We start from the raw sequence: 26,142 nt of genomic DNA on the forward strand, positions 1-26,142 counted from the left end.
GTCTAGCCACAGCAGCAAGGGACCAAGGAGGACAAGGATGAAGAGAAGCACCATGGCCACATTGGGGGTGGGGTGGGGGGGGAGAGGGATGAAAGGACTCTGGAGTTAGGATTCAGCGCTACATAATATCCTTACGTATCTGGGGCCCTGGCACTACCCAACCCCACCCTGGACAAAAAGAATGGGAAGAGAGCAAGACAGGGTGGTCGTCTCTTTTCTCTTGTGTCCTTGACCTTGGGTGGTGACCACTGACCACACTATTTCCTAGGATTCAGAGGAACCCTTCTGCTACCGGCCTCAGGAGAGGGGATTGAAGTGAGGTGGCCCAGCCCAGCTCACCAGGCAGGAGGCCAGCATGGGGCAGCCAGACTTGGGGGACAGAGTAAAGGGCCGGCTGCTGCCAGGAGTCTGGCTCCAACCAGGAGTCCAAGCAAGCTTCCTGGGCTTCCCAGCCTCTCTCTGCCATCTCACCCTGGGTTCTGAGACCAGGGGGCATTGCTCCTCCAGCCCCTGGGGTTCCTTTCTTATGCACACTGACTTAAGTAGTCATTTTTATTTGTTTTAAGTGAAAACATTATCTTTCTTCTTCAGATTCTCAGGGGCTAAGGTGGGAACCAAAGTTCTCCCTTTAAACTCCGTGCCTACTTTGAACAAGTGAAGCCACTTCTTTTTTTTTTCATGGTGGGTGGTAGAGGCCACATCTGGCGGTGCTCAGAGCTGACTTCTGGCTCTGTGCTTAGGGAATCACTCTTAGGGAATCAGTGCTGGGGGACCATATCTGGGGTTCCTTGTGTGGTAGATTACCCCTTAAGCCCTATACTTTCTCTGGCCCAAGCCTTTCTTTTGAGCACACTCCCACTCAAATTCTACTGACATCTGCTTGGCATTTGCCCACCTTTGCTGTCTGTGCTCTCCTGCAGACAGCAGGAGAAATAAAGGTGAAATAACGATGCTTTTTGGTTGAAGACGTTGGGGTCAAGGTCTGGTCACAGCGGGGGCACTATTAAGTCCCTTCTAGAGAAGCCAGCTACTGACAGACCCTCACCTGGTGTGTTAGGAGCCCTGGGGTTTCGACTTCTCACCCAGAAGACCATCCTTGGGCTTTAGCTGAAGACTACAGTGAAACTTTCTCACTGACAAAGCATCAGAAGTGAAAAAAAAAAGCCTATGAAGAGCGAATCTGAATCACCTGAATATAATAAAATTACCCCCACCCTCAAAAAATATAACATAATTTTCTTGACACACTGAAAAAGGAAGCTATTTTTTTCCAGACAGATACAGATGGAAGGTGGTAGAGAGAGAAGAAGTACCATTCTGTAACTATTTTTTTGTGAGCAATTTCCTATGCGAAGCCTCTTCCACATTTTCTCATTTACTCTCCCGAATAGGCCTCCAAGGTGTACTATTTCCCTGTTTTACAAATGGGTGCACTCAGGGGAAGCCTCGTTGTGAACTATTTTGTCTCATCTTCTGCATATAACTTTGGTTAAGCAGCTTGTTTCCAGCGAGTGCAGTCAAGTCCTTGTAATTCAAATTCCCTGGCAATTTGAATGAACACTGCACCTTGAGCAATTTTTTCCCCCTTTTTTGTCCTTAATAACCCCCTGCATACAGTCATCAGGGCTTCAGTTATGCTGGTGATATGGGTGAGTGGTACAGCCATGTATCCAAAAAACAAACTCAACAACACTGAACACATGAAATCTAAAATGCAACCACAGGAACTTTGTCATGTGCCTGTCAAGTTGACAGGCAGGAGATGGGGTGAAGATTGGGGCTGAGGAGGGAAGATGGAAACAATGGTGGAGGGAAAAACTAATAGTGGGATTGGTGTTGAAATATTATATGCCTAAAATTCAACTACCAATAACTTTGTAAATCAGAGTTCTATAATTAATTTTTTTTAAAAAGCCTTGCGGGGGCTAGAGCGATAGCACAGCAGTAGGGCATTTGCCTTGCACACAGCCAACATGGCCGACCCGAGTTCGATTCCTCCGCCCCTCTCGGAGAGCCCGGCAAGCTACCGAGTATCTCGCCAGCATGGCAGAGCCTGGCAAGCTCCCCGTGAAGTATTTGATATGCCAAACACAGTAACAACAAAGTCTCCAATGGAGATGTTACTGGGCCCGCTCGAGCAAATCGACGAACAACGGGAGGGCCTTTACCTTTACCTTACCTTAAAAAGCCTTGCATTGGACTGGAGAGATAGTACAGTGGGCAAGACATTTGCCTTGCCTGTGACTAAGCCTGGTTGGATCCCTGGTACTACACATGGTCCCCGAAGCATTGTCAGGGGTGATCCCTGAGCACAGAGCCTGGGGTTAAGCCCTGGGAACCACAGGATGTGGTCTCACTTTCCCCACCATCCCTCCCCTTGCAAACAAACAACAACAAAACCCCCCAAAAACAACAACAACAAAACAACCCATCTTTGTTCAGAGTTTTGGAGGTATCCGCCCTAAGCATACAAAGTTCTGGGCAGCCAGGCAATAGCCCACTGGTTACAAGGTCAAGGGCAGATCTGCCGCAGCCACTGTGTAGAGTTGGGCTGAGCTGAGTGCAGGCACTAACAGGTAACAGAGCTCCCCCAAGTGCAGACATGCTCAGACTTCTCCCACTTCGGCTGGTCCCACAATGGTCTTGTGGACCTCAAGCATCTCCCTTCTTCAGCCCTTGAATGTGAGTTTTCTCAGACACTGATTCAAGTTCCATGAATCCACAAAGTGTAAGAGCAGGAAGGGGTCTTGGAAAGCTATTATGTGGGATGCCAAAGAGATAAGACAGTGGACAAGGCACCTGTCTTTCCTGTGGCCAGCCCCTAAGCACAGAGTAAGGAGGAAGTCCTGAGCACCTCTGGGCATGGTTCCCCCAAACAAAAATCAAACCCCAAACAGTGGCAGTCTTCCTTCCTGCCCCATCAGCGGACATTGCTAATCTGTTATAGCACAATCATTTCTGGCTATATTTCACCTTTGTTTTAATATTACGGTCCTGCAGCCACAACCAACTGAGCAGAATTAGCCTGTGAAATCTCTACCACCCCCAGTTTATCCGAGTCCCCTCATCTGAACAGGATGCATCAGAGAGAGCCTGACAAAGCCAGGGATCAAGACATCTTCTGAGCACTTTGCCTTTGTTGCTGCCCCCAGAAATGCCCTCTTACCCTTGTTCCCTTCACTAGAGGTAGTAATTGGGGGTAGATGCCAGGGAGATGCGTGGGGAACAAGGGACTGGGATAAGTGACTTTAAGACATCAAAGTACAGAGGCTAAGCAGATATCACATACATTTTTGCTTAAAATTGGGATCCTTCTATGTTTCATGCAAAGCTCACTCTACGTTGCAAGTGTCCTACTCAGGCATGTAATGGAACCCTGAAAAATGTTCCAGGAAAATGCGACTTTCATTAGAAACACACTCCAAATTCTGGTGCAGTGACTGGTGCTTTTGTAAAGTGACACATCATTGGAAAATCTGTCTTCGGCGAGGAGACAGCCAGGCAGGCCACACTGGGGAGCGACGGCCATGGACATTGGCTGTGAGACATGAGGTAACATTGTTCCCCAGGCTGGACATTGGAATGAACTCCCATTTGAGCCAGCACTGCCCTTCGCTCAGAACGATGCTGCTCAGCTCTCGAGATGGCTTCTACATGGGAAGGAAACGCATAGGAAGTATCCTGCTCACCTGGGACACAGAGGTTTGTCAAAACCAACATGGATCCCCAGAGGGACTCTTAGGAGAAGCAGAGTCACTTTCTTACAGCCAGTCTGAATGACAGAGTGGCCTTCCCTCTCCCCGCCCCATCACTAACCCCCGCTTTCCTGCAGCTGAGCCAGGGCATCTGACTCTCAAGCCCAGAGCTCTGTCTTCTGGCCCCTGCTGCTCTTTCTTATTCCAACCTGGAACTCAAATCAAGGTCAGGCCCAACATCTAGGACCAGAATCGGAGATTATTTCATGGGCTGGACAGGTAAGGTGCTTGCCTTGCATGAGGCTGACCCTAGTTTGATTCCTGGGATCATGTATAAACCCCCAAGCACTGCCAAGAGTGATCCCTGAACTCAGAGCCAGAAGTAAGCCCTGAGCACTGCTGAGTGTAGCTCAAAGACCAAAAAAAAAAAAAAAAAAAAAAAAAAAAAAAAAAAAAAAGAGAGAGAGAAAAAAGAGTTTCATTTTATGAGCAAGTAACTATGGAACAGGGTCAAACAGTTTTACACGAGTGAATTTGAAAACGCTCCTAGCTACCGTACGCAGTAGGAATGCACAATAGCCCCTTTGACAAAAGAGACAGAAGCCCAGGGAGGCCAGCAACTTGCTCGAGGCCCCACCACAAGCAGAAGTGGACCTGAACCTGGTCAGTCTGAATTGAGGCTGGTACTCTGCATCCCTGACGGGCCTTCCTGGTTTCCCCTGTCAGTCATCTGAACACCATCACACACCATCACTGATTACACAGTCACCTGAGCACAGGCTGGAGTCTGTGAAGCCAGGACACAGTTTGTCTTTCCAGCCTGTGTCCTGCTGACAGAAGTTCCAGGGAAGCACTAAGTCAGACTCAAATTCACTGCCCCCCTCCCCTGACCCCCATAGCCCCCTGCTGCTCTGGGTACCTCACTGTTTTCCCCTGGCCCCAATCTTCATAAGGGAACACAAGAAACCCCTGACCTATCGATCTCAAGGTCAAATTCCAGGCTATTAGTTTCTTAAAGGAAACACCTCCGCATAGCATCTTGCTTTAGGGGCACCCTAGGTAAATCACAACAGACCCAGGTCTGGTCACGAAGCACCCTGGAAGGTAGCAGGCATGCTGTTCACTCTCCCATTCCTATGCAACGGCGATATTTCCCCTCAGGTCTGCGGAATCCTGCTCCAGTGGCTGAGCTTTCGATCACTCCAGTGGGGTGCTGGTCCTGTCCTGGTCAGAGGACCCCCACTCCCTTGAGAATCTTCCTCCTATTAGGTGCAGGGTTTGGGTATTTTTCTGCTTTCCCTCTTGCTGTGTGGTCTGGATTCTGCGTGACATATTTCTAAGGTATATCACTAGCTGGCAAATTTTTTTGGAGTCCTGATCTAGGAGTTTCTGAGTAGGACCCCCAACATGATTTAAGAGGTGCCTCCCCTCCAACTCTTGCCCCTAGACCAGGTGTTGAAAGTCGTGGGGAGAGATTTTCTAGTCAGGGTGGGGTTTTTTTCTTTTTGGGTCACACCTGGCGATGCCTAAGAATTACTTCTGGCTTTGCACTTAGGAATTATTCCTGCGGTGCTTGGGGGACCATATGGAATGTTGGGAATCGAACCCGCTTTGGCTGTGTGCAAGGCAAACGCCCTACCCACTGTGCTATCGCTACAGCTCCTAGTGGGGGTGCTTTTACAGACCTTGGAGGACCTAGAATCCACGAGGTGTGGTGTGAGGAGGCAGAGTGGGTGAGAGGCACAAGCTCACGTGGACTGCCATGTGGCACTCTCAGCATGGCCTGTTCGATGTTCCAGTTGCCGAACTCTCCAGAAGCTACTGCGTGAGGCTGTCCTCTGCCTTCTTATCCACAGACCAAATGCACATGTTATGCCTCCCCATGCAACACCTCCCAGGACTGCTTGGCTGACCTGTCCTTGGGTCCTTCCAGCCACAGGAAGGAACCTCATGCCCGTGGCTCTTTTGTAAGTCACGTTTGCTGAAGTTGATGAACTTCCATCCACCTTTCACTTCTGGGCCAGCCACTGCCCTCAAGACTCATGAGGGTGGCTTTCTGCCCCATCGCCTCCACAGTTGGCATCCCCACAGCACGAGTGCCCCAATTCTATTTTCTGGTTTGAAACTCCCCAACAGTCCTGCGACTGGTGAGTGTAGCAGCTGCCCCCTGAGTGTGGACAGGGAAGCCAGACATCTGCAGGCTTGTCCGGCTTCTGCGGGGGTGGGGAGGTGGGGGGCTGGCCGAATCCCAGCAGGTACCCAGGGTATCATTCCTGATGGTCTGCCGTTCCCAGTTTGCAGGTGCTTCTGGAGGGCAGCTCCTCGGTGGGCTCAGACCCTGCCGTCCTGCCCCCTTCTAGTCATTTCCATCCCCTCCTGGAAATTCGACCCTGCCCCCAGCCTTTGCCCGAATACCCAGCCACTCACCAGTCCCGGGTAGCTCACATCCTGGGAACCTTTGCCTGTGTGATTCTGAGAGAGGGCAGTGTGTTGAGATCTGCAAAGAAGAGAAACTGCATTAAAGGCGGGGTACAGCCATGAGGTACCCAACTCTCTTTCCAGGAATGCCGGGCTCCTGGCAAAGGAAATGATAGAACCGAGGTGCTGATTAAACTGACCTCAAAAATCTCTGGGCTTTGTGACCATCATGGGAAGGAAGAAAAAAAAAATCGAAAACAAAAGAAGACCCTCATTCTGGGTGAGTCAGCAGCTTTCGGAGAGGCGGGCTTTGGGGAAGAATGACACTCGAAGCAAGAGGAGATGGGGGGCATGGGGTGGCGCCTCTGGAGTCTCACCCCCAGTCTGTGATGTCTATTCCTGGAGGCCGGGTGGAGTGGGGGTGGGGGGACACTCTGTGGTTCCAGTTTGGGGAGGATAAAGCAGGAGAGCTGAGCGCACAGGCCTCCCCTGGAAAAGACACTTAAAACAGGGCTTAAAGCAAAAGCCCTCAGTGCTGTCGTATTTATATCCAGGGAGACTCCTGCCAAGCGAACCCTGTGTGCTTAAAAAAATTCCTCAGAACTGTAGCTGGAGGAAGCAGGTGAGTACCCCGGGGCTCCTGGGATGCAGCAAGTTGGGACCTGGAGGCATGGCTGGGTGAATTGGAGCTCATTGCTCCCTGGACCCATCTGAGAAGGCTGCAACACCTTCCCCTCTCCCCACCCAGCCTGTCTTTAAGGCCAAACTTCAAACTTGTTTTTTCTTGTTTTTCTCAGAATTCCGAGGGGAGCAGAGGTTTCTCTGATCATCCATCCTTGTTCTTGGGGGGAGGAGGGGCAGGGCGGGGAGAGATGGAGGTGAGGGCTCAGTTATCTTTTATTTTTTTCCATAATTGTTTTTATTTTATAAGGTCACTGTCACTGTCACTGTCACTGTCACTGTCCTCCCATTGTTCATCAATTTGCTCGAGTGGGCCCAGTAACGTCCCTATTTTGAGACTTGTTGTTACTGTGTTTGGCATATTGAATATGTCATGGGTAGCTTGCCAGGCTTTGCCACGTGGGCAAGAGTCTCTCAGTAGCTTGCTGGGCTCTCTGAGAGGGGTGGAGGAATCGAACCCAGCTCGTTCGGGCTGACTGCACGCAAGGCAAACGCCGTACCACTGTGCTATCGCTCCAGCCCATTTTATAAAGTAGTTCACAATATTTGGTAGTTCACAATATTTGACTACATTCAACATTCAAACACCAATCCCACCACCATTACACCTTCCCACCACCAAATTTGGGGGATCACTCAGAGCTCAGCACTACAATCTGAAACACAGAGATTCCATCTCAAGCTCTGATTCCTGTCCCAAAGCACAACCGAAATAATATATTTTGTATTGTCTCTTATGAAGAACCACTGAAAATGCTTACAAAAAAGTATTCATATAGGAAATAGTGTGAGGATTGTTCTATTTTGGCAGGAACCATTAAGACATTCTTTAGGATATCACTAACATGTTGTTAAAGGTTGAGTGATGTGAGCTTTCGTATAGATTATATATATGTGTGTATATATATATGTATATATATATTTCCCTCTATGATTTGTTGCTTACTATCCAAACCCATCAAATGTGGTGTGATACTTATGGAGGATTGGTAAGGAGTGTCTTATGATGTGTTGAGAGCCTCATGTGTGAGGCTCGGCCTGAGCATACGGGGAGTGGCCTTGAGCGTGGGTGCAGTTGGGTTTTGGAGGTTTTCAGCTGCAGGGGCTGGGTCCCTTGGGGTGGGGATGGCTCTCACATGAGGGCTCAGTCATATTAATGGCAATAATTTGCGCTGACTTGAGGGCCTCATAGGGTCAGGCACACACACACACCTGATGTGTGTTCTTTTTAATCAAAGGGTCTGGAGCGGCTGCAAGGGTGATTCTCAGGCCCCACCCAGGCCCCAGGAATTCCAACTTGCTTTCTAAGCAGCTCCTCAGGTAATTCCTGAGTACATGAAGTCTGCAAAGTACTTCTTTGTGATTCTCTTAATACAAGAAGGAAGTAATTAATAATATAAAGAAGGAAAAGAAACATGGCATCATCCTGGTGATGGTGGGGTGGGGGAAAAGCCCGAGGTGGGAGACTGTTGAGGGTTCAAGCATCTGGAGGCCTGCATCAGGTATGATGGGGTGTGCCCATGTGTAACCATGGACCAGATGAAGACCCGATGGCTAGCCAATGACTGTCCAGGATTGCAACCCAACTGAAAGTGGCTTGACAACTTTCCACAAATCAGAACTGTGCTAGCCTGACAAAAACCCTCATTTGCATAAATAGAAGGAGTAGGACCTAGTCCCACCCTCTTGGCCTAAAAGAACACTCTGCAGGGCATTTACTCCCCTCAAGTGTTGGGGAGAATCTCTATGTTTCAGATTGTAGTGCTGAGCTCTGAGTGATCCCCCAAGCTGCAGTACATAGGCTGGTACACTGACGCTGCAAAGCCATTCCTGAAACTTGACCAAATGTCACATTTTGGGACAACAGAGACAAAGGAGGAAGGGAGGAAATCATAGATCATTCTCCAGCAAGTGGAACAGCAACTTGGCTATGGTGATTTTAGAAACTGGTAATGCTGAGTGATTTCCAAGTGAGTACTTCTCTTCAGCACAAACCTGTGGGGGAAACAAAATGAGAAAGAGAAGGAACAGATCCAGGGAGGAGAGGGGAAGCAGGGATTGACTTTCTTACTTTAATTCTCCTTCCTTCCTTCCTTCCTTCCTTCCTTCCTTCCTTCCTTCCTTCCTCACTCCCTCCCTACCTTCTCTCTCTCTCTCTTTCTTTCTTTCTTTCTTTCTTTCTTTCTTTCTTTCTTTCTTTCTTTCTTTCTTTCTTCTTTCTCCCCTCTCTCTTTTCTCCCTGTTTCTCTCTCTCTCTCTCTCTCTCTCTCTCTCTCTCTCTCTCTCTCTCTCTCTCTCTCTCTCCATTGTTGAGTCACACCCTGCAATGCTCAGGGCTTATTCCTGGCTCTGTTCTCAGGTGTGAATCCTGGTGGGGTTTTAGCGACCATATGTGTGGTGGGGATTGAACCCAAGTCAGCTACGTGTAAGGCAAGTGCCTTACCCACTGTACTATCAGTGTGCTACCACTTCCAGTAGCTTTCAAACTTCTAGGCTCTTTCCTGCAGGTGAATTCAAAGGCAGGTGTTTATTCCCAGGGATTCTCTTTATGATTTACACCCAGTGGGAGAGAGAACCCAGGAGACAGGCTACCCTGAGCATTCCTGGCATTGACTTGGAGGGAGGACAACACTTGGTAAAACTTTTGGTAGAACTGACCTCCATGAGCTAATCTGCTCTTTAGAAAGAACTTGGGCAGTGGTGTTACTTTGAGCCAGTTGAACAAAGCCTAGAGAGGCTGAGTGATTTTCCTGAGGACACACAGCTCTGGGGACAGCTGGGGTTGAGGTCACTTGACTCCAAACCAGAGAGGTCTGAGCTCAGCTGCTCCTGATGGGGAAAAGAGATCACACTGCAGGCTTAGGATGTTCCTGCTTGGTGTCATCAACTCCATCTGTCCTCACACTATCACTGCTCATAGATGGTTTATTGGCAAGATTCATGGGTCAAGAGGACAATTAGGTGTGTGACTGGTATCTTTCTTCATGTAAACTGGCCTATTGCTAATTTGGGTTTTAATCAGTTCCTCATGTATTACATCATATGTATGCCCTTCATCTGACTTACTTCCATAAGGCAGAGCAGCATATACACGGTGACGTCGGAAAACAGTATCAGTAAAATGTGGGAGTCACACCATGGGCATATTTTCCCAGTACTTTAGTGGTTTGTAACACCAAATGATGGGAGTCAGGTGCAAAATCCTACCAGGTGAACAAACCACGAGGGCTCCTCCTTGTGCAAACGCCCTCTTGCTCCTCTTCTCCACCTGGGTGACTGCGTGTTCCAAATGTGTGCATATCACTCCCTGATCTTGATGTGGAAACTGTGGACTAACCCCTCTACCAGCCACTGCTCTTCTACCTGGGACTTCCAACGGTGACAGCCATCACCGTCTACATCTGCAACTCAGCCTTCTCTAGCCAGCCCCTTCCATTCAGCTCCCTGCCTTTGGCTCTAAAAATAAAGTCCTATCATTATGCAAGTCCTACTATTAATATATTGTTTTTATTTCACAATGTAGACCAATTTCTGCCCCGTGAGTGTCCCATAGGAGTCCAAGTGGTTCCCAAACACTGTGATTAAAAATTTTGTTTTTCAGAACATAAGACCTTATGTATGTACTTATTTGTGGGTGAGAACCAGAGGTGCACTGGAGCTATTATGGGTTCCATGCTTGGGGTAACTCCCAGTGGTGCTTGGGAGACCATGGAGTGCTGGGGATTGGACCTAGGATTCTCTCACACAAAGCATTTACTCCAAGGCTAGAGAGATAGTACAGGAGGTTCAGCATTTGCCTTGCATGTTGCTGACTCCTGTTTGATGCCTGGCACCACATATGGTTTCCTGAGTATCTCCAGGAGTGCTTCTTAGAACAGAACCAGAAGTAAGCCCTGAACACAGCTGGAGGTGACCTCAATTCCTGTCCCCCTTCAAAGCATGCTTTCCAGCCCTTTGAGCTATCTCCCAGGTCTTAGAATGTCAGACTTTACAAGAACATATCTCACAGCAGAAATGCTTGCATAATGGGTGTCATGGTAAAGGTGCTGACATCAATAACAAAAGTAATATATAGTCCTTAAATAGTGAAAACAATAATATTCGATATTAGATATAGAAAGTGTTTCAAATTACAATCATTTATTGAGTACCTGTGTGTACCTCATTTCTTTACTCTAAGCAAAGGAAGACCATCAGGAAGAAAAACACAAAGACCATGACCAGGACTGGAGGGATTGTATAGTAGGTAGGGCGCTTGCCTGCATGCAGCAAACCCAGGTTTGATTCCCAGCATCCTATATGGTCTCCTGAGCACTGCCAAGAGTGATTCCTGAGTGCAGAGCCAGGAGCAATCCCTGAGCATACCTGGGTTTGGCTCCCAAATTAAAAAAAATTTCAAATCAAATAAAAAGAAAATAAATAAAAAGATGACTTTTAGGAAATGAAAAATATTTAAAAATGAAAAGACAAAGACTATCCCAAGTGTGGGCAAGGGCAACTGTGTATCATGGTGGGACAAGGTGGAAACAGCTAGCAGGGCCTCACTGGTCTTGGGCAGAGACCTCCCAGCTCCCATGATATGGGTTTCTCTCCTTACCCTGCTGGGCTCTGGGCTCACTGACCTTTGTTCCCCCTCTTCTTCTAATAACCCATGCCTTACCCTGAGGGACAGAGGCAGCTACACCTTTTAAGTGCTTAGAACTGGCACCCATCAATGGACCTGTGATTAAAAACTAATGGCTTTGAATAGCGTGAGCTTACTACTGAGCTCAGGGAATCATTCCTGGATTGCCTTGGGGGACCAAATGTGGTGCCAGGGACTAACCCTTGGTCAGCTGTGTGCAAGGCATATTTCTTTACCTCTTACTATCTCTCTGACTCTGAAGGTTCTACTTCTGGAGCACAGAGAAGTCAGTGTCTTGGCTGCAGTACACAGGGTACGATGTTCAGTGCTGGGAATTCTCCTCGAATGGGGTGTCTTACTGACTGCTACCCAAGCCCAGCTCACTGTCAGCCAAGTAGGCCCTGAGCACTAACCATCATGGGGGCAGGACCCTGGTCTTAGAGATAGGCCTGAAGAACCAGGAGCCCAGGATTTTTGCATTCTCATTTGGCACATTCCTCACTAGGAAGTCCTTTGGTTGCCTCACCAACCAAGTGTGGCTCTGTAGTGAAACCCTCTCCCGGGGCTATGGGGTGGGCCCAGTGTTGGAGCACTCACACAGCTTCTGCTCAGGCTTGTTCATAACATAGATCTGAAGGAGGGGAGCAATACCCAGGTATGCTCAGGGCTTACTCCTGGCTCTGAACTCAGGAATCACTCTTGGCGGTGCTCAGGGGACCATATAGGATGCTGGGAATCAAACCTGGGTTGGCTGCATGCAACCCTGCACATTGGCCCCCTAAGTTCTGAATGCACACAGGATTCCAGTCTCCCTGACTCTTTTTTCTTTTTTTTTAAAATTTTGAAAAAAATTTTATAAGGTAGTTCAGAATGTGCTAGACCAGCACTTTGGCCCTCCCGTTGATCATCGATTTGCTCGAGTGGGCCCAGTAACGTCTCCATTGGAGACTTTGTTGTTACTGTGTTTGGCATATCGAATACGTCACGGGGAGCTTGCCAGGCTCTGCTGTGTGGGCGAGATACTCTTGGTAGCTTGCCGGGCTCTCCGAGAGGGGTGGAGGAATCGAACTCGGGTCAGCCATGTTGGCTGCGTGCAAGGCAAACGCCCTACCGCTGTGCTATCGCTCCAGCCCTAACTATTTTTTTGAATAGTCCAGAATATTTGATTATATTTAATATTCAAACACCAATCCCACCACCATTACACCTTCCCACCACCAAATTGGGGATGTTTCTATCCCAAGCCCCAATCCCTGTCCCAAAGCACAACTGAAATAATATATTTTATATTGTCTGTTATGAAAAAAACCACTGAAAATGCTACAAAAAAAGCATCCAAAAAGGAAACAGTGTAAAGATTGTTCTGTTTTGGCAGGAGCCATTAAGACATTCTTTAGGTTATCACGAACATGTTGTTAAAGGCGACATCAGAAAACTAGTCAAAGAGCAAAGCCACATAGGGGAAAACCTGCCTCTAAGGCAGCCCCATGAGAGGAAGGTCATGTTCAAAGAGGTGGCAGGCACTGAGCTGCGGGTACTCCTGAAAGCTTTCTACCATGGTCTCCAACAACAGCCCATTTCATTCAGCAGACCAGCCCGAGACAGTGACTGAGCCAGAGACCAAGCTGGATCCTCGTGTCTCAGCTGTCTTCGCAGCACAGCCCCTCTGCAGAGCAGGAGTTCCCACATCCACATTCCAGTGTGTGACCCTGTTTCAGTGCGACCGTACAAGCTGCAGGGAATCACAGCACAGAGAGGAACACACAAGCAGGGCTGAGTTCATACCGCCCAGAGGGTGCACGCATGCATGCTCTGTGTGCATGTGTGCATGCATGCATGCTGTGTGTGTGTGTGTGTGTGTGTGTGTGTGTGTGTGTGTGTGTGTAGGGGAGGTTGGTGTCCCTGAGATCTTCAACATTCATGAGCATGCTGAAAGCTGCCTGAGCTTGATCAGCATTTGCTTCCAAACATCTCCTCCTGCACATGGCCAAGCCTACTGGCCCCCTCCCAGAATATGGAGCCAGCAGCAGGAGTGGGCGTGACCTCGTTTCCTACTGCTCTGTCTTCATTCACAGCAACACACCTCGGGTAGATGCTGGGGAGAGGGGTGAGGGTAGGGTCCTTACAGTTGGGTTGGAAGCAGTGACTTCCATGACTATCAGGCACTCAGGATAGTGGTAAGATGGCAGGGAGAGGGACGTGAGAAAGTAGCAGATGGAGCTGGAGGCAGCCGACCAGGCTGAGGAAGAGCAGAGAGAGGAAGGATGAGAAAGGAAGAGCAGAGAAAGGGATGTGGCTGGGGCCATGGGAGGAAGGAGCATGGGATACTCTGGTGACTCAGGTGAGCTGCAGGCTAGAGCCCAATAAGACAGAGAAGGGGCAAGCCAGTATCCCAGTTTCGGGTACAGTCCCCATTGTAGGGGTGTCTTGCCATCCCAAGTATTTGTTGAAGAAATGACTGGAATCTGGTTTTTCCCAGGACCCCTTCAGTTCTTCTGACACCCTGAGAAGCATCATTTGGGAAGGCGGCACCCTTTTGAGGACAACCACAGGACAATCTGATTTGTGTAGGGGAAAATGCCTCCTGAGCAGCTGGTCTCAAGTCTCCTTGCGTCTTTCAGGTCCCACGGGGGCCCTGGTTCCAGCATAGCTGTTGGCAGATGTCAGAGGATCAATGTACCTTGGATTTTAGCTCAGGTTTCTCAGGGGAAGACAGTTCCCAAGAGGCTGGGAATTCATGAAAATGAGTCCTTGCAAAGGAGCTGTCCGTGAACTGGAAACACAAGCCCTCTGGTGGGTAGCAGACTCTTTTGAAAATAAACAACAGCCAAGAGAGGACCAACCTTGAATCAGGGTGTGCATAATCCCTGACATAATCCAGCAGGACATAATCCACTAGACTGCAAGTCCAGTGCAAAAAAAAAAAAAGTGGAAAAAAATAGTCCTGTTCAGGAACACAAAGCTTGTAGTTTCAACATGTTTATTTATTTTTTATTTTTTTAAAGGATACAGACCTGAAGCTGGTATAATGTCAGAAAGCAATTTTTAAAAAAGCCTCAGAAAATTAATTACAAAGTTCAATAAGAAAAATGCCCCCGACATATAGAAGTGTTAAGCTAGTTTCCTGAAATTCTACAGTACTAGAAACCAATAGTAGATCAAAAGAGAAAGAGAAGCTGGTTAGAGAAGGGTCCATGAGAAAGGGTCAGAGGGACCCCAACAGACCCAGGAGAGAATGTGGGTCCTACAACAGGATATATTTTTTTCATAGACAAAACATGAGTCTTATTTTTGTCATCGACAAAGTGGGGTTTGATAGGGATTATGATAGGGATATTATGAAAGTTGCTGGATTTCAAGCTCAAATGTGCCCGATTACAACTGGAATCCTAAACCTGCACACAGCCCCTTTTGCAGTTATGACACATACTAGGCACATACTAGCACTTAATGCTGATTCTATTTTCCTTCTTCCACACATTTCTTACTTCCCTACCCTAACTGAGCATATCCGATATGCCAGGGATACTTAATAAACTTATGTAAATTGGGCTCTCCTTTGTGAGATACAGTGGCTGAGAGTATAGACAGGAGCTGTAACTAGCTGTGCTTTCTTTCTGTTGCATCCTGTTTCAAAACCTTTATTAAATGTTGTAAGTATTATTTGCCTTCAGGGTCAAAATAAAATTTCCAGAGATTTCCCGAGATCTGCACTCATAAGCAGTTCTTGCTGAACTCCACTAATAAACAGTTCTTGTTGAACAGTTTAGTTGAAAAAAATTTTGTGTAATGTGCGTGTATGCGTGTGTGTGTGTGAGAGAGAGAGAGAGAGAAAGAGAGAGAGAGAGAGAGAGAGAGAGAGGAAGAGAGAGAGACAGAGGAGAAAGAGAGCATAAATATACTGACTCATAGCTGGAAAAACTCTCTCCTAACACATTCCAAATTTGTCGAGTCACATGAATCGAGCAAGAGCTGACTGTGGCTGCTAGCCTGCCCCACGACCGCCTCCCCCCTCCTGCCTTGAGCAAGAGGCGAGCACGGGCAGGGGCTGCACATGCGGTGAACAGCTGATGCTGGTTCAGTGAATGCAGGATTTGGAACTACTGATCTCAAATTTTGCAAAAGTGGAACCTTTTCTAAAGAGCCCGATAAACATTTGCCCAGAGGACCATCGAGATGGAACAACTTCATTTACTGACTCAAGTCTCTGTGAAGCACTATATCAGGTCTCTGACAAGAATGACTCACTGAATTTTACAGCCACCTTGTCAGGCAGCAGGGTGAGGATGATTAGCTTCACTTAACAAGTGAGGAAACTGAGGCACAAGGGTGTTAAGGCATTTGCCCAAGGTCACATAGTATGCAGAGGGTGGAACCCAGATTCGGCCCTGTGTAGCTCTGGGATAGTCTCTCTCACCCGACTGTTCATTTTCCAAGGAAAGAATTCTTTGCACAGAAGAACAAAAACTCCAGAGAATTCTCTTCACACAGATGACAAACACTGTGCCAAACTTTGCTTTGTGTGTGTGTGTGTGTGTGTGTGTGTGTGTGTGTGTGTTACACCCAGTGGTGCTGAGGGCTTAAGCCTGGCTCTTTGCTCAGACATCACTCCTGGTAGGACTCAGAAGACCATATATGATGCTGGGGATTGAACCTGGGTCAGCTGCATGCAAGACCAACGCCCTGCCTGCTGTACTATCACTCTAGCCTCTGAGCCAAATTTTAAGGGATGCTGCTGATAGAGAAAAATGGGACTACTTTGTTATTGCTTTCAGTGGTCTGAAATGTCTGGAGGAGCTCTGATTGGTATACGAACACAGTGACAGTACAAAAAAGTGACAACAAGCATGGCGGAATCAGAAAGCCTCATAGATGGGTATCATAAAGTCTCATGGGACTTGGTAACTTGGTGATATCTCTGGCTTGGGGGATGCAGAAGAACTTCCTGGTAGAGGTGCCATTTGGCCAGATTGGAGGAGGTTTGGAATTCGGATAAGTAGCTAACAGAGGTCTTGCTTGCTGAAGACTTGAGCAGAGGCCACAGATAGCCCAGGGAATTCCCATCTTGGTTCTGATTTGGGACCACTCACCCCCAGGGCAAGAATCATCCTTGCAAGGGGCTGAATGTTAAGCAGATGGGCAGGAGGGAAAGCAGACGCCAGGGACAAGAAGATTGGAGAGAAGAGCCAAGACATCCAAACAAAGGATGCAGGTCTGGCTAGAGCAAGCACTCCAGTCCCACTTGCCAACCTTGATCAGATTGCACCAGCCCGTCTCATGGGCCTCGGTTTCTCCTGTCTGTGAGAAGCGAAATGTCAAATCATTCTTGCTAGGTGGAACCTTGGAGAGCTCCCAGCTCGTCCCACCACTTTACAGGCTAGTAGCCTTCCTCATCCTGTCCCTGTGTGTCCCCGCTGAGCACCCAGGGTATCCCAAGCGGATCACAGGTGAAAAATCACATTAGCGAGGGGCCACAGCATGAAATGAGAGGGGTTAATTGGCAGAACTGGAGGTCCTGGGAAGAAAACAAGGTCAAAGGCGACAATGGCCAGAAAAATGTTGAGAAAGACTGACTTTGAGAACCAACAGTCAGAAAGGCTCTGTCAGAAGTTTCTGGATCTCTCCTTTGTTTTTTAAAGTTATTTTTAACACAAATGACTTAACTTTAATATTGTTGGTACATTACCTATCTTTTCAAGGTAAGCACGTATAAAGGTATAAAACTAAATATGAGATCTGCATAGTAATCCACTGTATGGCCAGTATTTTGATAACTTTTATTGATAGAATTTTCAAGTGTGGGGGTTTCAATCCAGGTTTTTGAAACAAGCGCCCAGGCTCCATCTCCCTCCCATTCCAGCAGCTCTTTTTCACACTCACTGCTCTGTCAGCAGGCCTGGTAGCTGTGGGGACGCTGTGGGAAGAGAGACAAAGGCCCTCAAACATGTCATGGCTAGTCTACTGCCTCTGAGAGGCCCGCGGGCCCTGGAAGCCTTGGCCTTGAACTCTGTGGGTTCGACTCTGGGCCACTGACTTGGGGCGGGTCCTCCAAACACCCTCTCCCTCTGCTGCTGAGACCTCACCTCTGGTCTTCCACTCAGAGGTTTCCAGGAAACCAGTGTCTTCTGGCCATGGCTTTCCCTGACAAGATGTGCATCTGGCTGTGACTCACCCCACTGGATTTTCGCCCAGGGCCTTCCGTCATGAGCAGGAACACATTCTCTCGAGCTCACCACCCGCCCACCAGGCCATGACAATGGAGGCTCTGAGGTCATCCGCAGGGCACGTGGGGCCTCCTGGCTGGGCATTTCTCCCTGACTAGCTCTTGCTGGGGCACCCCCTCAGAGACGAGGCCCTTCACTCAAAACCCCTCCTCTGGAATGCTCCTCCCCATTCCTCCTCCCTCCTTGGTGCCACAAGACTTTCCTGCCCACTCAGGCCTTCACTTTCCCCCACAGGGCAGGGGAGAGACCTTGTGTCTCTCCAAAGAAGAGTGGACTCAGGGTGGGAGCACGAGGATCACGAGGAGCAACAGCAAGAGTGACAGTGCACATGAACGGCCAGGAGCCACAAATAGGCCCATCGCAGGCCTCCGTGTCTGCTGCTTCCCACTCTCAAGGTCCTGCCAGACTCTGGATGCTTTGGATGATTCTTAGTTCTCCTCACACCCCTCCCAGTGAGGCTTCTTCTCCCCCACTTCCCTCTCTCTTGCCCTCTTCCCCAAACTCTATTTTCTAGAAACGGGGTTTGGAGCCTTGTCTGAAGGTGCTCAGGGCTCTGAGCTCAAGGATCACTCCTAGCCAGGGATTGAGCCAGGGTCATCCACATGCAAGGCAACCACTGTACTATCCCCCACTCCACACCCACCCACACTTTATGTCCTTCTAGTCGTGTTTCATTCCCAAATGATTGACCCATGCCTTAGTGAACCCCATTCTGATTTGCTACTCCTTAAAGCTTCCAGTAAGAAAAAGAAAGAGGCCTCCTGGCGCCCGGCAGAGCCCTCACAGAGTCTGTGTTCAACGAAGGTGTCTCAGCTGCCTCCCCCCACGGTGCTGCTGGCCACTCCCCACACTTCACCCTCACGGGAGCCTGGTGTGGCTGGTGTCATTGTCTCCCCTTCACAGGGAGAGATCTTTAACTCAGGGAAGCAGAGGAGGTGTCTGAAGTCAGCCGGGGAGCCTCTCCTGGAGTCAGCATCAAACCTGAATTTGTCTGCTAGGAGAAGCCCCCACTTCACCCCACAGAAACTGCCCACAGAATTTTCAGAATCCCTTCTGTAAAGACATAGGAAATATTTGAACATAAAAGGAGTTGGAATGCCTCATGTTAGACTAAATGTACCCCCTTCTCCTCAAGATTTTTTTTGGGGGGGTCACACCCAGTGATGCACAGGGGTTACTCCTAACTCTGCACTCAGGAATTACTCCTGGCAGGGCTCCGGGGACCATATGGGATGCTGGGAATAGGACCCGGGTTGGTTGTGAGTAAGGCAAACGCCCTACCTGCTGTGCTATAACTCCAGCCCCCTCCTTAAGATTCTTATGCCAAAGTTCTGCTCTCCACTGTGTCTCAATTTGGAGATGAGATGTCTAAGGCAAGTTTACAAGAGATTATAGCATAGCCTCAGAGAAGGGACAGTAGAACTTGTGTGTATGCATGTGTGAGTATACAGAGAAAGGCCATGAGAGGATAGAGCATGAAGGCATCCAGACACAAGCAAGGGGAGCTCTCACCTGCATCAGGATTGTCTGCAAGCGTCATCTTGCACTTCCAGCCTCCAGAATGGTGAGAAACACATTTCTGTTGCAAACATTTTTCTATGGAGTAAGTGCCTTGATCTGTACTATTTCATTATGGCCTCATCAGGGCAAGTAGGCCATGCTCTATGAAGGCCAAATCCAGGCCCAAGGGGGTAAAATTTCCCACCCTCCTAGAAGGGAGTGGACGTGAGATGATCTGGGTTAATGTGGGCAGAGGCTGTGTGGCTGTGATTGTGTCATCGAGGGACCTGGGGCCACCAGCGACTCATCTGTGAAGGTTTCTGTGTATCTCAATGGGATATTATGGAGATTAGAGGCAAATGGTTAAAACTTATGGAGGTGACACAGAGCTAGTGGTGGAGGGTAGTGTAAGATTTGTTACATCAATTCCATATACCCGAACACTGGTGTAACCATGTGACCTAGACTATGATAACAACAGTAAAGAGAAAATGGTTACATGTTAAAAGACCCTAGCACAGTCCCTGGCACATAGGAGACAATTAAGCATGGCTATCACTTATTACTCATCTAACAATTAGTAGTTTAATCTATATATTTATAACTAACCAGGGTTAGCAATACTGTGAAAAATGACGGGTAACAAACAAAGGCTGTGCTTGCTCAGATTATCACAACAGATGGAAGGAAAACCCAGAGGAAAGGACCCAGGAAATACTCCTAGGAGATAGGAAGATGAAAATGTGACCTGCTTTCTCCACTTCTCTACTGCCCTCTGTTTCCCAGTGTGGAAAGGGGTCTCTCCATGCCTTGCCACCTGAGGTGTCTATGTGAGCTAAATAAGGAAAATTGAGAGTGGACTTGGAGACGCAGAGAGAAGAAGAGAGAGAGAGGGAAGGGGAGGGAGTGTGTGTGTGAGAGATAGATACATAGATAGATAGATAGATAGATAGATAGATAGATAGTGCAGGGGTTAAGTTTCTTCCTTGCATGTGGCTGATCAAGTTGGACCCCCGACACCACATGGTCCCCTGCACTGCTGGGAATAACCCCAGAGCACTGCCAGATATAGCCCAATCCCTCTCTTAAAGAGAAACACCAGAATTATGAGGGTTTAATTCTTTGACACAGAAGGGAAAAATGCCCAAGGAAGATCAGTGCCCAGGGGCACCATTATGCAAAGCACAGAGCACTGAGGCAAGGAAAGAGCCACAGCAGAAGGGAATATGTTCCAGGAAGAATGTGTGAGTGCAGGAGCCCCTATCTCAGCACTTCCTGGTGACCAGGTGGATCAGCCCCACTTCATCCCAGTTACCCGCATCCTTTGCCTTCCCTCCAGTGACTCAAAAGGACTGCCAGATGGTCAGCCTCAAAAGCAGAGATTCTTCAAGCTGAATAGATGACCCTGCTGGGCACATTCCTCACCATGTACAGACAGAGCCGGGAATGTTGGAAGAGGGTATGGTATGTCCCCAGTTACCATCCTGGATGCACAGATTCTGAGCTGTGTGACTTTGGCAGAGATTTTGAATATCTTTGTGTCTTTGTGACAAGGATTAACTGGACTTTAGTACTCTCTTCCAAGTACTAAAGGTTTGAGGAATTAAGCAAGTTAGTAAGCATAAAGCACATGGGAAGATGCATGAATAAGTCTGTGATTATTATTTAAGGTCACAGAGTTTTAATAGTAGAGTTGGGAGTACATCTTTGATTCAATCTAGTGCTCTTCACACTAAACCCCACACTGAAATTTCAGATTCAAATCAATATCCCATGTGTACTAAAAGCAGAAAAATGGACCAAACTGGTTTTGGAATGAAGACCAAATTCCTGCAGTCTGTGTACTCCATACCAGAATTAGGCTCAGACCACTAAATTCTGAGAGAAACTGATCACAGTGATGATGCTCATGGACAACTTACTTACCACCTCATGTGGTAGTATCCAGGGAGGCAGCAAAGTTGTTCTCATTTCCTCTCCTTTGTTTTGAGGCCAGCTGTGCTCAAGGATTACTCCTGGCTCTGCACTCAGAGATCATTCCTGCAGGTCTTGGGGGACCATATATAGTGCTGGGAATTGAACCGGATTGGCTGTATTCGAGACAAGCACCTCAACACTGTACAAGCTTTCCAAGCCCAGTTTTCAATTTTTAAAAAATAATTTAGCAAGGAAAAAGAACAGAAGACCCAGGTCAAACTGGAGCAATCTGTTTAGATTCATGGTCAGGGCTATGGTGCTTCCAGAATCCTCCTGAAGCTCTTTTCCATTTCTAAAGCTGTTTGATTCAGCCTTCATCTCTGCCTCATGACAGTGATGATGAAGAATGTGGGTTCTGGAGGGAGGTTCTTCAGATCCTGCCACTCCTTAGAGGGGTGGTCTGGGGCATAGACTGAATAGCTCAGATTCCTGACAAATGAGAATATGACAATGCTGAATTTGATGGTTGGTGGAAGATCTGACATAACACAGCCAACGCTGGAGCGTGGCCATTATGACTTCTCATCTGGGGAATTTTGATTATGTCCCTACCATGTGCCATGGCCCAGGGATCCACCTATTTTACCACAAGATCCCTCCCTACAGAAGACTTGAGCATCACAGGGAAGGTGGACTCTTCAACACAAACATAAACACAAACATGAACATCAGGATGAGGTAGTAGCATTGTGTGCTGAGGAGGAAGCAAAGTAAGGGGATGAAGAGTCAGGGAGGTTCTTCCTTTGCTGGGACCCTAGGGTGATCAGGGAAGGTCTCTTTTAAGCAGAACCTGGATGAAACGATGGGAGAAACCACAATGATGGCTGAGGAGAGAAGTGTCCAGGTTGAGAGGGCAGGCAGTGTGAAGTTGTGTGTGTGTGTGTGTGTGTGTGATGTGTATGTGTGTGTGTTGTGTTGTGTTCACAGTGGAGCCCAAAGGCCAGTTGATTGGGGAATGTGAGTTGTTTGGATCTTGCGGGCAACCCTAGGACTCTGCCATTTGTGCAGAGGGAACTTGAGGAAGGCTGATGGCCGGGAGAGATGGACTCTGACCCATGGCTGTAGGAGAAGCAGCTGCGTGGGGAGTCGGCAGTCTCAGGGGGCCCTGCATGAGCTGGGAGGAAGAGCAGAGCACATGGGACTTGATGGTAGGCGACAGCGCTGGCAGCCACCCACGTGAGCAGGGGCCAGTGGCTGAGTGGAGCAGCTGCTCATGGGGCCAATTGGGCACCTGCACTACAACTCCAGACAGGTTGTGTCTCCCACACAGCAGGAAGGGCGCCCCCTGCCAGGGGGCAACATGGGGCATGTGGAAGGCAGTGAGCACCTAGACTGTGGAGCTTTTCTGAATGACAGGAACTACAAGTGTGTGTGAGAGAGAGGAGATAAGAATGATGTGAATCCATGGTTTTCAACTGCTGGTCTGCCGGCCAGTGCCATAGAAATTTCCTGCTGCCTGTAAAAGCAAAAGAGCTATTGCCACTTAGCTTATGGTATTTTATTTGGGGGGGGGGGTGTTATACCCAGTGATGCTTAGGGGTTGCTCCTGGCTTTGCACTCGGGAATCACTCCTAGCAGTGTTCAGGGGACCATATGGGATGCTGGGAATCGAATGCCGGTCAGCTGTGTGCAAGGCAAACGCCCTACCCGCTGTGCTGTCCTCAAGCCCTGCCCACGGTAGTCTTGATCATGTTACGGGTCTATTGTAAATAGTGGTATGTAAATAGTCTTAGAGTAAATGAAAAAAAGTCTGCTTTGGCAGTCCACAACATATTTCTATTTTCACCACCCTGCAGGTATGAAAAGATGGGAAAAGAACTGATTTCTTTCTTTTTTCTTTCTTCCCTCCCTTTCTTCCTTGCCACGCCCAGCTGTGCTGAGAGCTTATTCCTGGCTTTTTTGCTCAGGGACCAGTTCTAGTGGCATTCAGGGGACCATAAGAAGTGCCTAGGATTGAACTGGGATTGGCAAGAAACTGAACCCCTGTTACTCTCTCTCTGGTCTCCAAAACCAATCGATTTCAAGGATAAACAGAGTTAGCCCTTTCCTGGGATGCTGAAGACTGAGAAGTAAGAGTTAATTTTAGAAGTGTTAAGTTTGGGACACTTCTTTGCAAAGCCTAACCGTGGCAGTGATGGTGATAAGGATTATGGAATGAGCCCGTCCCGAGTGCCTACTGTGTGCTCAGCTCCAGGGCACGGTCATTAGACACAACACTCAGGTCCTCTCCACAAGGGAGCAGGCACCGTGGCTACCTCCATTTCAGAGATGAGAGTTGTGGGTTAAATTGTGCCCCATCCCCAAGCCACATGCATGTCCACGTCCCCTTCCCACAGGTGATCAGACCAGATTTGACTAGAGTCTTTGGGGTTGGAATTAAGTGAAGTATCTCAAGGTGAGATCATCCCAGATTACCCAGACAGGCCCTAAATCCAATGGCAAGTGTCCTCAGGAGAGATGCTCAGAGGACAAACACAGGAGAGATGATGACAAGAACCGGGTAGAAAGTGGAGTGATGCCACCTTGAAGAGTGCCCGTGGCTTCTGGAAGCTGGAGGAGACAGACAAGGCTTTCCCTGGAGGCTCCAGAGGGAGCCTAGGCAGGCTGCCCCTGGTGGTGGGAGTCCTCATTTCCAAGACTTTGAATAACACGTCTCTGCTGTGTGAAGCCAACAAGGTCCTGTTCATGTGTCACAAGAAATCAACCCAACAAGGAAAGGCAGGCACAGAGAGGTGAAGCGTTTTGCACTGAGGTCATATGGCAAGTGAAGTAGTACAGCCTGAGTCGTCTCACAAAGCAGACAGACGTGGCCGGAGTGATACTGCAATGGACAGGGCACTAGCCATGCGCGCAGCCAGGTAGAGTTCGATCCCCAGTACCCCTGTAAGGTCCCCTGCACTTCCAGGAGTGATCCCTGCATGCTGAGCCAGGAGGAAGTCCTGAGCACTGCTGAGTGTGGCCCCCACAACAGGAGCATCGGCAGAGCAGAGAGGCAGCGCCAACCCCGGAGAGCAGAACTGCTGGGCTGCCCCCAACCCCGCTCAGTGTCGTTCCTGAAGATGGGCCCCACCCCACCACTTGGAAATCCCTAGAAAAGCCTTTGTCCACCCCCTCCAAGGCTTCTCAGCAGACACCTCCTGGACCCAGGGCTCTGCTGGGGATCCCATCCAGTCTGTCCAGGGCAGCTCCCAGAGTCTGGGCCCACATGCCAGTAGCCACCAAGAACCTCCAGTGCAACAACGGCCTCAGGATCTCTAATGGTCATGCAGAAACCACCTCTGGTGTCCGCCTGTAGAAACCATCACCCTTTGCCACGAGACCCGCCCTGAACATCTCTTGACTGCTCACCAGGTGTTAGGGTTGAGGGGGGGGGGTTGCCAGGATCAGGGGCACCAGCTATACCTGAACCACCTCCGCGTGACACCCAAAATTGGCCCCCCAAGAAACAGAGATTGTCCATTTCCTCTCCCTCTGATGTCCAGGAGGATGTTTCAGGAATGCATGGAATACCTCCCCTCCCCCACCACGTCAGATCCTCAGGCTAACACAGCCTGACAGGGGAAGCGAGGGCATGCAGGCGGGAATGGAGGCCCCTAATGAGGGATGGGGGGCGGGGGGTGTGGAGTGTTCTGCTTGTGAAGAGTAAAATAATGAAATTCAGGTCAGCGCAAAGGGTCACTGGGCTGAAACAAAACTGAGGGCCCGTGAAGGAAGGCAAGAAGCGAAGGATCATGGAGGCTTCAAAATTGCAGACTCGCTCTGCCCACACGCAAGCCCTCCCCCCCGCCCCTCATGAGCACAGACAGGCCCAAGTGAGGCGACACACTTTGTCTCTGAGAAACACTCTCTCGCCTCCAGATAGTGAGGGTTCACTCACACGCTTACTTGCTTGTTCATTCCTCATAATATATTTTAAGGGAAAATTTGTTCTTTCTCTCTTTCTCTCTCTCTCGTTCTCTTTCTCTATTTCTTTCTCTCTTTCTTTCTTTCTTTCTTTCTTTCTTTCTTTCTTTCTTCTTTCTTTCCTTCCCTCTCTTTCTTTTTTCCTTTCCTTCCCTCTTCCTTCTTTCTTTCTTTCTTTCTTTCTTTCTTTCTTTCTTTCTTTCTTTCTTTCTCTCTCTCTCTCTCTCTCTCTCTTTCTTTCTTTCTTTCTTTCTCTCTCTCTTTCTTTCCTTCCTCCCTCCTTCCTCCCTAACTCACTTCCTTCCTTCCTTCCTTCCTTCCTTCCTTCCTTCCTTCCTTCCTTCCTTCCTTCCCTTCTTTCTTTCCTTCCTCTTTCTTTCCTTTGGGAAAGGTACTCTGCATTGTGCTCCAGGCTTCCTCCTGGCTCTGTGCTCAGGGATTACTCCAGCTGGGGCTCAAGGGGCTCGTGTACAATGCTGGTGCTCAAACTCACGTCAGCTGTATGTAAGACAAGTGTCTTACCCTTGTACTATCTCTCTGGTCCTCTTTTAATTATTTTCCAGAAGTCAGTGTATAGTGGGGTGGCACCTGCCCTGTAGGCCTGGCACTGAACCATGATGGGTGGACCGTGACAAAGTACCAGACCAGGTCTTTGTCCGTTCCCCAGGAGGAGAGACCTGGGACACCCAAGTCCAGGTGCCGTGCATGGGCTCTGCGTGGAACCACAGTAGAAACCTATCAAGAAAGGGCCCCTAATGCTGGGAATCCTGGCAGGACGTGGTGTAAGGATGTGGTGCAGATGAGGTCTGAACTTATTTTATAGAATGGGGAGCACTGGTCGCAGATGGGCAGACAAGAGGACCCCTGGGACAGGAAGCAGGGAGCAGAGCACAGGCTTAAAGCTGTTCTGAGCAGGCGCTCAACCTGACAGGGGGACAGGATTGCGCCGAGACAGGGAGAGCCGGGGAGCACAGGAGAGTGAAAGGGCATGTTCACGGGGACCAGGCCGCGAGGAGCCCTCCTGGACAATCAGGTATCACTTTGAGATACAGATTCCTTTTGCAAGTGGCACCCAGGAATCCTGTAGCACTGTATGAACTTAGAGCTATTCCACTCTTTT

General features: G+C 48.8%; 1 protein-coding gene across 1 annotated transcript in view; it reads right to left on the minus strand.

Moving 5' to 3' along the window:
- The window catches only part of ZHX2 (zinc fingers and homeoboxes 2), a 175,750-nt gene that overhangs the window by 91,135 nt on the left and 58,473 nt on the right, over nucleotides 1-26,142 (minus strand). The window contains exon 2 of the mRNA XM_056110763.1: nucleotides 6,123-6,192. The gene's annotated coding sequence lies outside the window, so the exon portion shown is untranslated. The remainder of the gene's footprint in view (nucleotides 1-6,122; nucleotides 6,193-26,142) is intronic.

This window comes from Sorex fumeus, unplaced genomic scaffold (assembly GCF_029834395.1).
Source record: "Sorex fumeus unplaced genomic scaffold, SorFum_2.1 ptg000002l, whole genome shotgun sequence".
NCBI classification, from domain to species: Eukaryota; Metazoa; Chordata; class Mammalia; order Eulipotyphla; family Soricidae; genus Sorex; species Sorex fumeus.